Source organism: Ictidomys tridecemlineatus, chromosome 3, assembly GCF_052094955.1.
Source record: "Ictidomys tridecemlineatus isolate mIctTri1 chromosome 3, mIctTri1.hap1, whole genome shotgun sequence".
In the NCBI taxonomy this organism is placed as follows: Eukaryota; Metazoa; Chordata; class Mammalia; order Rodentia; family Sciuridae; genus Ictidomys; species Ictidomys tridecemlineatus.
In genome coordinates, this window is record NC_135479.1 from 94,861,241 (window position 1) to 94,874,450 (window position 13,210).

Below are 13,210 nucleotides of genomic sequence, written 5' to 3' on the forward strand. Positions count from 1 at the left end.
ATTGGTGCTGGAACTGGAACAGCATAGAGAGAACCGAGTAGGACACAGCCTTGACCTCTGGGGGACTTGAGGACTGATTGACTAATTTCCATCAAGAGTCTAGATTATCAGGAAATGAATAATTTGCAGGCAAAATTCAAGTTTACCAAGCTTGCTGCTTCATTTTTCCTGATCATGGTACTGTGATTTGTGAGGAAATGATGTGGATCGTTCAGGTGATGAGGTGGGTGAGGTTCCCAGAAGGAGGAGGGAGCAGATGTGGAAAAGGGGCTGCAGTGTGGAAACTTATTAATCTAAATAAAATGCTACGGAAGCTGCCAGTTTGCACTGGTTTCTATGCCTGTGGTGACCAGTGGAATCTTCTGTGACTGATAATGAAAGGTCTGTCTTTTCTGTCCAACTTGGCAGCAAAATGGGGTTACATGTGGCTATTAAGCACCTGGAATATGGCTGAGCTGGTACAACAGGGAGCTGAGTTTTATGCAATTTCAAATAAATCAATTTTGAACCCAAGTAGTTTTCTGTAGCTAGTGGCCACCATATGGGGTGGTGCAGCTCTGGGCCAGGGGTCAGCAAACCAGGCTGCAGGGCAAATCTAGCCCCTATGTGCTTTGTGTGGCCCATAAGCTGAGAATGTTTTGTTGTTATTGTTGTTGTTTTCATTTTTGAGTGCCTGAGGAAAACAAATACACAAAAAAATCTATATACAGACACTGTATATGACTTGTAAGCCTCATTGGTCTCCATGCGATCCTTTATAGACAGTGAGTGCTGACCCTTCTTGAGACAATTAAATGCTTCTATAATGCAATGGTCAGGAAAGGGTCAGTATGCTGTTCCAAGATTCCACAGCCCAGTAATGTTCTCTGCATTACCCCAGGGTCACCAGGAAGGACAAAGCTGCTGTAGGGAAGTTCTGGTATTGATAGCAGAAGACAGAAACTGAGCAGGAGGAAGCAGATACCAGAGAGATCAACCAACCAGGTACCAGAGAGTCAGGAACAGGAGTGGGAAGATGTGAGGACGTGCCCCAAGGCTACATCCAGGTCACTTTGGGTACAATGGCAGTGAGGCTAAGCCCACAGACAGGAGCAAGCTGGCCTGCTTCCAGCGTTAGAGCAGTGGCCTGAGAAGCCTCTGAGGTAACTGGTCCTCCTCCTAGCCTGCAGAGGAACATGGGGCTGGTGCATGAGTTGAGAATCAAGATAAAAGGGGAAGTCACAAAGATTTAGTGTCTGTCATAACGTGTGCTGAGCACCGTGGTGGGTGTTTGAAAAAATATTGTGCCTACTGTTTCCCTTTATCATGATACTATGACATCATTGTCTCTCCCAAGATGTGGTGCCTAAACAGTTCTCTGCATCTGGGGACATAAATGTGCTGAGTGATGTTAAATTCAATAGTATACTTGTTTTACAGTAAGGAAACTGGGGCTCAGAACAGTGCGGAGCAGTTGTGTTTGCTTCTCTTTGTATCTGACAGGATGTGCTGTTAAGAAGCTTTTTTTTTTTTCTGTGAAAAGCAGATTTGGGAAACATGGAATGTTCATCAGACCCGAGGGGATAAGTGAATAGAGAAGCCTTCCTAGAGATATAAAGCTGGCTTGATGTCAAGACACGGCTCACATTCTCTCCCTATTCCAGATTATCAGACTAAACAGAGGTTTGCAAAAAGACTTCTCTTACACCTCCTGTGCAGACTGACTACTGGATTTCCAGCCTTCCTCCTTCCTTCAGCTCTAGGACACCCAGTGAACCTGTGACCACACATCTGTTCTTCCACTGATTTAGCTGTGGCTGTGCAACTGTGCCCTGGTGAGTGAATGTGGCCACATATCACCCAGACTGGCCCTCAGTACCCACCCCTCTTCTCTCTCCTCTTCATCTGCTGGTGGGTGCTGACTCCTGGGGCAACCCTGGGAGCACGTGCTAAGGATGGCAAAGCCCAGTCTGAGTGGTGCATGGAACATAGCTCACCCCCACCATGCTTAGATCCAACAGCAAGAAGACAACCAGTACAGAATGAAAACCTTAGGCTGCAGGTGCTGTCAAGGCAGCCACCATTCCCCGAGCAAACCCATTCCTGCACCCCAGCATTGACTCCGCAGACGCTAACAAAGGCTTGCTTCCTGAATCTGTTGGCAGGACTCAATGTGGTTCTTTCTTTCTGGAGGAAGCTCATTTTGGAGAAGCATTTTATTTTCCAGACTATGCCTTCATGATGTGGCCACAAGGGTAATTACCAATTACCTACTAATCTAACTAGCAAAGTGGTTAACTTGTGCCTTATTTTTTTTACACCATGTAGTTTCTTGGTGTTGTTTTGTCAAGTTAACTTTCAGCATCCTCATTGGTCACACTCAAAAATAACTAAGTGCCTCTGTAATAGGGAGTTTGTCTTGGGACTTGAGGGTCACTCAACACCAATGCACTCTTTCTTTTGAAATGCAACTAGGGCTGCAGCTTGGCAGGCCTAGACCAGTGTGATAAGGCATTATCTTAGCCCCTGGGGCATTTCCTGTAGGCATTATAAACGGAGGTGATTACCAGGGCTGGGGTTTGGTCTTGTGGCTGGAACATTGCATCCTACTTCAGGAAAGACTAAGGAATTATTTTTCCGGTGCATCTCTGGCCTGGAGTTTCAGCTATCTTTCTTTTATGACACTCCATTACATTTACTTTGTTTCTGTGTTTCTCCCTATGACTGAACAAAGGAAAATTAAGGGAAGCAATAAAAACAAATTTTCAAATACTATGTTTACAGCCTAGAATATTAGGACAGAGTTCAGACGGCTCACTGTTTTGTATTTGCACTGTGCACATGAGTGAACCAAATGATGTTTAGATTTTTCTTGGTTCTTGCTCCACAATGAGTCAGATAAATCACTCTCTGATTGCCTATCGCATTCTTGAGACGCATGGGGAATGGCTGACTGTAAAAGACCCCGATTCAGACGCGCTTGCTTGCAGACAATAAACATTGTTTACCACTTTTATATTTATGCCAATGATTATAAAATAGTCAACAGCCAAAGAGTCTTAGAAAAAAAGTAGCATCTTGCCTACAGAAAGAAATCTTTGACAAAAAAAATCTCTCCATTTCCACTTGGTTATGCTGCTCCACAGCAAGGTGATAATGTGAGAGACTCAGCCATCCCGAGGGCCACAGCAGCTTTGTTATCAATTACCAAATAATAAGCCAGAGAATGCTGACATGCATGCTGAACATTAAGAACACATACTTGTATTGGGTGCAAATATTCTGTTCCTAAGCACATATTTCAGACTCTTCACATTGACCCAGCTTCCTGCATAGATTCTCCTCTGCTTCATTTCCCCACTTGGTTGAAATAATGCTGGTGATTACTGATGTGTGCAACATTTACCAAGCTTTTGCTCACTCATCCTCTCATTGGATTCAGCTTTCTTAAAAATTGAGGGAAATAATTTCTAAGAAATGTAGAATAACTTGCTAATATTTGGTTAAATAGCCAAAGCTTGAACTTCTATCTCATTTCTCCAAATCTGAATCTTTACTTTCAGGCAAAGATGATACTGAGCTTGAGGGTGTGACTTTCTGGATCAAGTTTCTGATCTAGGCAGTTTTGCATGGCTTGATTGACTGATGGGTTGATTTTCTTTGTCATTTATGCACTGGCCATCAGTTTGGTATCTTGAGTTCTGCAGGATGTTTGATCTTTTGTATGCAAGTTATTTTACTAAGCTCAGTGAAAAAAACCAAAGGAGTAAAGAGAGAGTGTTTGCCCAAACAGAACATAAGCACTTACAAAGCAGCCCCTGCGCACATGGTAGCAGTGCTGGAAGAGGATTCTTGTTATGTGAGACTTTGTGGCACTTGCAGGGATGCATGATGGATATTATGGAGACAGGAGACAGAATGCGAGAGCAGTGTCTGAGATTGGTCTCTGATGACCTCATGGCTGTGGCATGCCTGGTATCTGGAAATGTTCCTGTGCAAGGGCACAGGATGCCTAGCTGCTGTGGTAATACCCTGCATGAGGTGGGTCTGTGCAAGAGTCTTATTGGCTTTGACCTTGATCTCAGGCTCATAGCTCCTGGGAATAGAGGAACCTCTCTTGCTAAACAGCCACAATGTTTCATCAGCTCAGCTGCTCCTGAACCTGCCTGCTTAACAGTAACTTTAAACCATGGACTTTCTTTAGAGCTACACAAAGCTCCTAACATTGCACATTGCAAGTGTAGATTGCAACTGTGGAAAGGATGCATAATGTTGTAACTTTCTGAGTACAAAGAATAATACTTGCATAGTCTTTAATCTGATGATGGTATATATATATATATATATATATATATATATATATATATATATATATATATATGATTAGGAGTTTTACTCTTTAGACCTGCTTCTCTACCAGAGAGCAGTGCTCCACCCAACCCCAGCTTTATCTTCAAAATCACATATGTATAATCTTTATTTTTCTTAATCCCTTTGGCCCCTCTCTGGAATCTGCTAGTTTGGCTGCACTAGTCATAGCAGATCCACATTACAAGGAAGAGGTGGGCAGCATACCATGCCGCCAAGGCCTCATGAAACTCTCTAGGAGTCACTTTGTGGCTGCAGTGAGTAATTAACGTGGTTATTCCCTGGTATGTCTGCACACTTTGCATTTTACATGATAATTTATCATTATAAGTAGTATCTGATTCTCATGAGTGTTAGTTAAAACTTATTCCATACAAGTTTTATTAATTAAAAATGTCCAACCTCCATTATAAGTTTAAACTCTTTCAGTCTCCTGGGGTAAAGACAAGTGCTGTGCACCAGGAGCCAATATGTAGACTCAACACTGGTGAGGCCCGGATTGGGACTTGAGCTGTCAGAAGGGGCTTTATATCCAAGGATTCTTACAGGTCCAGGTGTGGCTGCTGTGTGGTGTTGAAAGCTGGCACTCCCCGGGAAAGAGATGGGGGCATAGGATACTTGGCATGTGGATTTCAGCCTCCTGTTCTCTGGTCCTCTGCAACTAGAGCCTGATGTGATGATACTCTGGGCAGGGCAGTGCCCACATGGGACCGAGAGAGGCACTGAGGCCCCCATCAGGGTGCATGCATGGAGGGCAGCATGAGCCAGCTCTCACCTGCTGCTGTGATGGAGGCAGCAGGGAGCAGGCTTCTGTTAACACCTGCTGCCAGTCATGGCTCTGGATCTCTCACAGTAGGGCGACATCCAAATTAAAACCCAAGGTGAATCTGCTGAGGACACACAGGGGAAGCCAAAATGAGCAGAGGGGATGGTGAGGTGGGGTGGGGAGGACATGGGGCCAGGCACGCAGCACACCTTCAGCTGCACTCTCACAGGACTGGCCCAGGTGAGGCAGGAGGATGCCGGGAACAAGGCCGCTGCTCCTCAGGCACCTCCCCCAGGACTGCTCATGGGAGCTGCAGGCCGGTGGTGATCACAGGTGCAGACACCACATTCTCACTTCCAGCCTCCTTTTTAATTCACACCTTGGCCCTCCTGGTCAGTGAATTGCTGTTCCTTCAATCTCACTTTTATTCCATATTTGTACAAAATCTATTTAGCTAGGAGCAGAGGGAGTGATTTGCTATCAGCATAGCATGTCATGGTGATGAAGGATGAAGGACTGCTATGCGCCCTGTGGTTACCACCTTTTAACCCCTCAGATTCCTTTGGCTTCTCAGCTCTTCCCTCGTATAGACACACATGCCTGGCACATGTTTGACGCCCACACTCTACCATAACGGTGACATGTTCATCCATGTGCTTACCCAGGCTCGCTACCAGCAAACAGGAATAGGCAGCTTCTGAATTTTAATGGACTTGGCAGCTGGTGCCAAAGGCTGTCAGGTAACTGGTCTCCAGGTGGACTCTCTGGGCACAGAAATTGTCCTGTGCACCCCGAAGATTATCTAACAGAGTCAGAGTGTCTGGGTGAGAGTTCTTATTGGGTTTTGTCTTCTCATTTGAGGAGTCAGTTCTTTGGGAGCATGGATGCATTAGATTTTGCAGGCCCAGGAGCTGTGTGTGGAAACAAGTCATGTGTGTTCCCATGGTGACCTGTCCTTTTCCATTATGGCTGGAACCCCAAGTGGCCCAGCTCTCTCACCCTGGCTGCAGCCTGGAGCATAGGGCATTTTGAGGTCAGTGTGGCCCACAAAGCCACCTGTTCTCTAAAACATGGAAGGAGAACTGAACTTTGGGGGGATTTCAAGAGATATGTGTTGGGTAGGTGTGTATCTAGGTGTGCATGTGCCTATGTGTGTCTGTGTGCATGCATGCCCATGTTTATGCATGTGCGTATGCCTATATGTGTGCATGTGCATGCACGTGTATGGGTATGTGTGTACACACAGGTGCATGTGCCTATGAGTGTGCATGCCTGTGTGCATGTGTGGTGGGGATGTGAGTATGAGGGAAGTGACGTGTAAATCAGGACTGGGAGAAATGAAGGAGGCAGAAAAGACAGAGAAAGAATGGATTGTGAGTAGAGCCCCAGGCACTAGTATCCCCGTTTGCCATCACTAACTGGCAGGTGGCACACCTGGCTCTTCTTCCAGGAGCAAACAGGGATCAGCACCAGCCCCTGGGTCATGTCATCCTCTCCTCTGGGTGGGAGGCTTCTGGTGGTCAGAGCATCACCTATCTAGATTCATACAGCCTCAGCCAGGCTCTTTTACTACAGGATTCTGCCCTTGAATGCAAATGAGCACATTTAAATACTGGGTGCTCAAGGATTTGTGTCTTGTTCCAAACTCAGAATAAAGCTATCAGGTTCTCTCTCTCTCTCTCTCTCTCTCTCTCTTTTAATAAATAGGACTAAACAACCTTAGTATTCATTGCAACAAAGGAGACAGTTACCTCTACAGATACAAATAATTGTAACACATTTTAAAGTAGGAAACTGCTAGAGGTAATTAGCATATCAGAAACATTTTCTTCAGCACATTTATCAGCTTTGACTTGCAACGATCTTTTTTGGATGAAAGCTTATTCTGAAACCCACTGAAAGTTATCTGTCATCACTTTATGACCATGGTGACATTGTATTATCATGGATTGTTTTTAATTCAAATATTTGGCAAACAATTTAAATGAGATTTGCAGCATACATTGCTAAGCTCATGGTTGAAATATTAAAACTTCATGCATGAAAGATTTGTCCTTTTAATAAGATTGATCACACTGGACATTGCTTAGCCTCTCAATTAAAACTCACTTAGCTTGCAAACAATTTGTTAACAAGTCTGTCTGCTACAAATGCAAATTAGCGTGCTAGCTCTTCTGACCCAGTTAAAATGGACAACAAATAATCAGTGGGGATTTTCAGAGCTAGATCCACACACTCTTAACTAAGGGTTTGGTTGTTTGTTGGCTGATCAACGTCACCTTGGGGCAAAAAGACTTCTGCTGAAGGAGCCCCCTAAGGGCATTCTCAATACTGTCCTGGAAGTGGCAGCTGACATGAGTTTCCCATGCCTCTTGGCTGTGAAGATCCAGTGTTGCTGAGGAAGAGTGGGGGCTGTCAGGTGCCAGGGATCTTGTTGGGGAAGACTGAGATCCTGACACCTTCTGTGGTGAGGTGCAGTGTTCCTCTTGCTTGGAAGTTGCCTCTGTAGAAGTCAATTTTTGTGAGAATGCAGAAAAGTGTTAATAGCAGTTTACCCTAAGCTTGGGGACATCTGAACAAAAGAGCTGTGTGGCTCTGGCATGTTCTCAAGGCTGACCAAGGAACCAGGCACTGGCTTTGGGTATGGGTGGAACTGGGTGGGATTCAGGAGCCAGGTACATACAGCATTTAAGCTGGAATTTAATTCTGGTGAGGAGAGTTCCCTTCATTCCTGCTGCTACCTGAGAAGCTACATATGGGGACAGCATCCTGCACAGCAGGGTCCACAGCAGTGGTAGTGGGGAGAGGGATCATGCTCTTCAGACATCGACTCCCCTCCAGGGGTGATTTCCACATGCCACACGGCTCAACGTTGGCAAGAGGCAGCCTGTCCAGCATCAGCTGGGGGACTCCCTCTCTCCAAAGCAGAGGATGTGGTCCTCCAAGCAGGCTATGTCTGCTCTCCCTGGTGGAGGTCAGACTCCTCCATAACCCTCACTAGTATTTGCCATCCCAGGCAGAGGCCCGTGCTGCTGAAATGGAAATTAAGCAAAATCCGAGGATCAAGCAATTTATTTCACTTGTTCAACTTTAAACTCTCTAACAACATCTCTTAGGAAGATGTCTCATTTGCAAAAATATGGGAAAGTCAAAGAATAGTGGAAAATACTTTGCCAACCCAAAGGCCAGAAGAAAAGTCCATTTAAACCTGTTCTAAGTATACCCATTGAAAGGAAGCATGTTTTCATGCTTGGGTTTGATGACTATGTGTAGCTATGGGTGGTAGAAAAACTGCAAAATGAAGCAATTCCAAATACATTTTAGAATCACAATGTTATTATAAGAAATAAAACAAATACCTCATGCTGAATATAACCAAAAAGTTTGCAATTTTTCTTAATAGAAAATATTTTTTCTACACACTCATTAAATGACTGTTGAACAATGTGAAAAATAAGTATTGAGGGGGATGCCAGTTCACTAGGGCAACTAGTCAGCCCAGTTGTTCGGGTGCACCCTGATAAACTCATCAGGTAGTCCGCCATCCCATAGCTGACATGACCCGGACACCACTTCAGTCCATGTTTACTCTAAACCAAGGACAGTTGTGAATGCACATAACTGTGCCCCTCTGGCATCCTGTGGCTGTGACCTATGTCTGAGCAATCTTGGCACGACCAGCTCCCCCATTGCCTCCCATGACAGCACAACTGTCCTGCTCCATGACTGTGTTGGATGCAGCCACAACCAGAGGGCTAAATTCTTGCTCCTGTAGAACTTTCATTTTATTGAGACAATGGAAGACAGACAACAGACAGATCATTAAGGAGAATAATTTCCATTAGGAAACAGAGAAAAGGGAACCCGGGAAACCATGCTGAGACAACAGGTATGGATGTGCATGTGCTATAATTTTAAGCAGAGGAGGGCATCACGGATGGGGTGACTTTCAAGCAGGTGTTTTCAGGAGGTAGAGTGAGAGCACCAAGATACTTCAGGGTAGAGCTTCCTGCAGAGCAACAGGGGCTGTCCAGGTCGGGGCAGGGAGGTTGCAAGGCTGATCTGAGAGAGATGATGGCTGGGTGGGGTGCAGGTGGGCTGAGGGGGCGTGGCTGGGTTCCAGACACACTCTGAAGAAGGAGTCCCAGGATCTGACAAATTACACAGGGTGTGTGAAAGGGAGCAGGGCTCTGTGGAACCAGCCAGCTCACCAGCTTCCCTGCCCCTGTGCCTAACTTGGCCACCCTCATGTGCCGATTCCCATGGCACCATGAGAGGCCAGCTCCTGCTTGGGCTTAGCCTTTTGTTATTTACACAGCTCCTAAAATCACATCAGAAGCTTTTATAGAAGCAGAAGACAGACACTTGGAGGTAGGCAGACAGAACTGAATGGGTTTCCCAGAGGGACATGCATATACTTTTGGGCCTGAGTTTTGGATGTTTAAGCAAGAGCTACAGGAAGAATTTTAGCCACCTAAGACCCCCTGAATTGGGCAAGATAAAGTCTTTGCAAGCATAAGAAGGAATTGGATTGCAAAACTTTTTTGACTTGGATATGTTAAAGTGTGAACTCTGGACAGGATTACAGTCAGCTCTTGGATAGGCCCAGGAGGGAGAGAAGGCCTTCCAGTTTTTATGAGGAAATCTAGGCTGCAAAACCAGTCTCTGGGCATTTCTACATGATGCTCAGCGAGCTGGATCCCAGTGAATGCTGGAGAAGTGTCAGAGTTAATTGATGAGTGACAATGTATGCAGGGACACTCTGGGGCTAAGATCAGTAAAATCCTTTGGAGAACCTAAGTCATGTGATAAAGGATATTGATAACCTTGCATCAGGAGACACTGAATAGCCACTGGAATTAATCCCCAACGTATATAATAGACCAGGGGGTATTTTGGCCCAGATGTTTAAGGAATTCAGCAATAAACTCAGAAGTGCAGCAAGAGAAGGAGGCAGGTCTTTCTTTCCTGGGTGATTGGACTGTCGGAGTAATTGGAGCATCTATCACCTCAAATTTGTGTCAAGTTCTTACTCCTAAATAAGCAAGAAACTTGCGGGCAAGGAGTGGTGCTTTATTTTAATTGGAAGGTTCTACTAAGTGGAGAAGCATTGGCATGTAGAGTGGTTAGAGTTATAGTGGGCAGGTGGGTGAAGGGAAGGATATGTAGATGGTGAGCTGGAGGAATGGATGGAGGGATGGATGGTGGGTGAATGGTGGGTGGATGAGTGGATAGTGGATGAATGGTGAGTAGATGAATGGTGGATGGATGGTGCATGGATGGATGGTGGATGGATGGATGAGTGGATGATGGATGAATGGTGGGTGAATAGATGGTGGATGGATAGATGGTGGGTGGATGAGTGAGTGGATTAACAAATGGATGGGTAGATGGACACATTGGTGGGTCAATGGTTGGTAGATGAAGAGATGAAAAATAGATGGATGAATGGATGGATAAATGAATGCATATGTAAGTAATTGAGTGGTTACATTGTTGATAAATATTTTTAGCAAATAATGCTCTGTCACACCCAGGCAAACACACACACACATACATGTCAACATACATAGGTCTTCATACATTGATTCTTTCCCTCCATTTTAGTCAGATAATTCTTTTAAAGATAAAAAAAGAGATTAAAAATTCTGAATTTTGTTTTCTATAGTTGTTTGAATTTAGAAACCCAGTTTTAAGAAATAAATTTTTAAAAAAGAAAGAGATGAAAAGAAGCCTATCAAATTAAAGCAACATTAAAGACGAACAACAATGTGAGTACTTTATTTAAAAAAAAATTAAGCTGAACAAATTATAACCTACGTGAGACAAATTTAAGTTTAAACTCTAGTTGGATGTTTTCAATTTTGAAGATTCTTTTTTTCAGGTAATGCGATTATATTTAAGAAAGCAGAGACCGTTTACAGAGGTGTACGCCTATTATCCCAGTGATTCAGGAGGCCAAGGCAGAGGGATCTCAAGTTCAAGGTTCCTGGACAAGTTAGTGAGACCCTGTCTTAAAATAGAAATTGAAAATGGCTGGGGACCAGCGTAGTGGAGGAGCACTTACCCAGCATGCACAGGGCACTGAGGTAGATCCCTAATAGTGAAAGAAAAAGAGCCTCTGTATTTTACAGGTATGTAATTTACAGATGAAGTGTGATATGTGGGTTTGCTTCATTCTAACACGGAGGGATGGAGGAGGTCGAGGGGTGTCATGCAAGAGCCCTTGCCAGTGTTTGGTGACTCCAGAGGCCAGGTGATGGGTGAAAGAGGTCCCCTATCCTACTCTGTGTTTATATATGTTTGAAGTTTTCCTTGATAAATAAATAAAGCATAAAAAACTGTAATTGGCATTAAGATCAGAGAACTGGCATAGTGACACAGTGGTGATCTAAGTTAATTGTATTAGGCTTGCTTCTAAATTCTTCATTCCTCTGATCTATGGCTCCCGTGTGTGACTCTTCTTCACAGGGCAGTGGACAGCTTGCTGAGGGAAACATCTATTTTTATCTTAAACATTATTTAAATGAGGCAAACCTTGAGCGCATTCTCTTTCTTGCTTGCAGTATAAATCTCTATATAAGTCATCTTAAGCCTCATGCTTTGTGCTTGAAAGGAGCTCTCATTACTTGCAAACCTTAGTGTAAATCCTCTTGATGTGTTTAACTAAGATTTACTAAAAGGAAACCGCAGGCCCCTTCCTTCCGACAAAGTTGTGTCCCCTGCTTCTTATTTGTTCATATTTCCCAGAAGGCCTTGATGTCTAAATTCTGGGTCTGTTTTGCAACTGAAAGGGCTGCAGAATACCTGTTTCATGGGCATTAATTCCTGCATGGCCTCGCATGACTAACTTCCTGCAGATTTTTGACTCCACACACAGAGACATATCTAATTATGCTTTTGAACCTAATGCAACAAGTAGAATTCTGTCCTCTGATTATAAGCCAGATACTTGAAAATTGTAATTGGCTATTATTCTTCCAAGTGAGCTTATTACAGTTTGAGGTCGAATGCAGCTGGAAGTTTTGTGTGAACACACTGTTGTATGAAGCGTATTCCTGCATGTTTCTAGGTAGACTGGCGACTGTGCGACCTGTCGCTGTGATAGCTCAGGCATGAATTACATGTGGGCTTGGGTAAATGTATTGTGGGAAAACTCCTGCATTGCAGAATGCAACGGAACCCCAGCTCAGAGCCTGAGCCTGCTGACCCTGCTGCCTTCTGTCCTGCTGTGGATTGACCTTCTGTTTGTCTGAGTCTGCGCTGCACATGTGTTCTAGAAGACTTCTCTCTTACTCCAGTGAGGAACCCCTGCTTGGATATTCAAGTCTTCAAGTGCTAAAGCTGACAGTGGCAGGCACATAACACCCTCAGTGACAGTAGCAGGTACAGCAGGGGGGACTGGAGGCAGCCCTATTCAGAGGGTGGTGATTCTCAGTGCTGGCGCACGGGATCTATATGCAGAACATTTCCAGATGTCCCAGGATTTCTCCAGAAGCCCTAAATCCTGACTTTATGTTTAATCTAATTTTAAAATGCAGGAAAAATATATCCCGTGTGCTGTTTGCATGTAGCAAACACTAATCTAGGATAATCACTACTGAGGACTTGGCCTCCCCGCGTTGCTCAGAATTTCTACAACTTGTTTAGCTGTCTGGGGTCTGTGTATTGGCTCACCAGTCACCTCAAAGGAGCTCTGAGTGCTCCTCTGCATGTCCAGGGAAGAAAGGTGGCCCCTTTACAGATGCAGCCCAGCCTAGCAGGGCCTGGACACTTCCTTCCTATGACTGTAGGAGGCTGAGTTGGAACGACTTTCCAGAGAGCAGTTTAACAATATATTAGAAAGATTTTATTTCGACCAGTTACCTTGAGCTCAACAGTGACACTTCTCTAGGTTTATTCTTTAGGGGAATTGCAGGTGTTAAATCACACTGAGATACAGAGTTAACAGACAGCTGTCCATTGCACAGGCTGGAGGGAACAGAAAGCAATCAGGATAATGGGGTGTCTTCACACTAGAAGGAGGAGGCCAGTTCCAGTTCATCCAGGGCCACTAGAAGAAATGATAGCAGCTCTGTTGGTTGGGTGGTTCCTAAG

General features: G+C 44.6%; 1 protein-coding gene and 1 long non-coding RNA gene across 2 annotated transcripts in view; one reads left to right on the forward strand and one right to left on the reverse strand.

The window, feature by feature from the left end:
• LOC101961715 (schwannomin-interacting protein 1) overlaps window positions 1-13,210 on the reverse strand; it is a 549,493-nt gene that overhangs the window by 241,929 nt on the left and 294,354 nt on the right. The gene's annotated exons all lie outside the window — the stretch shown is intronic.
• Window positions 880-13,210, forward strand: part of LOC144376282 (uncharacterized) — a 36,564-nt gene continuing 24,233 nt past the window's right edge. Inside the window, exons 1-2 of the long non-coding RNA XR_013436571.1 lie at window positions 880-984; window positions 1,644-1,814. This is a non-coding gene — a long non-coding RNA (uncharacterized LOC144376282). The remainder of the gene's footprint in view (window positions 985-1,643; window positions 1,815-13,210) is intronic.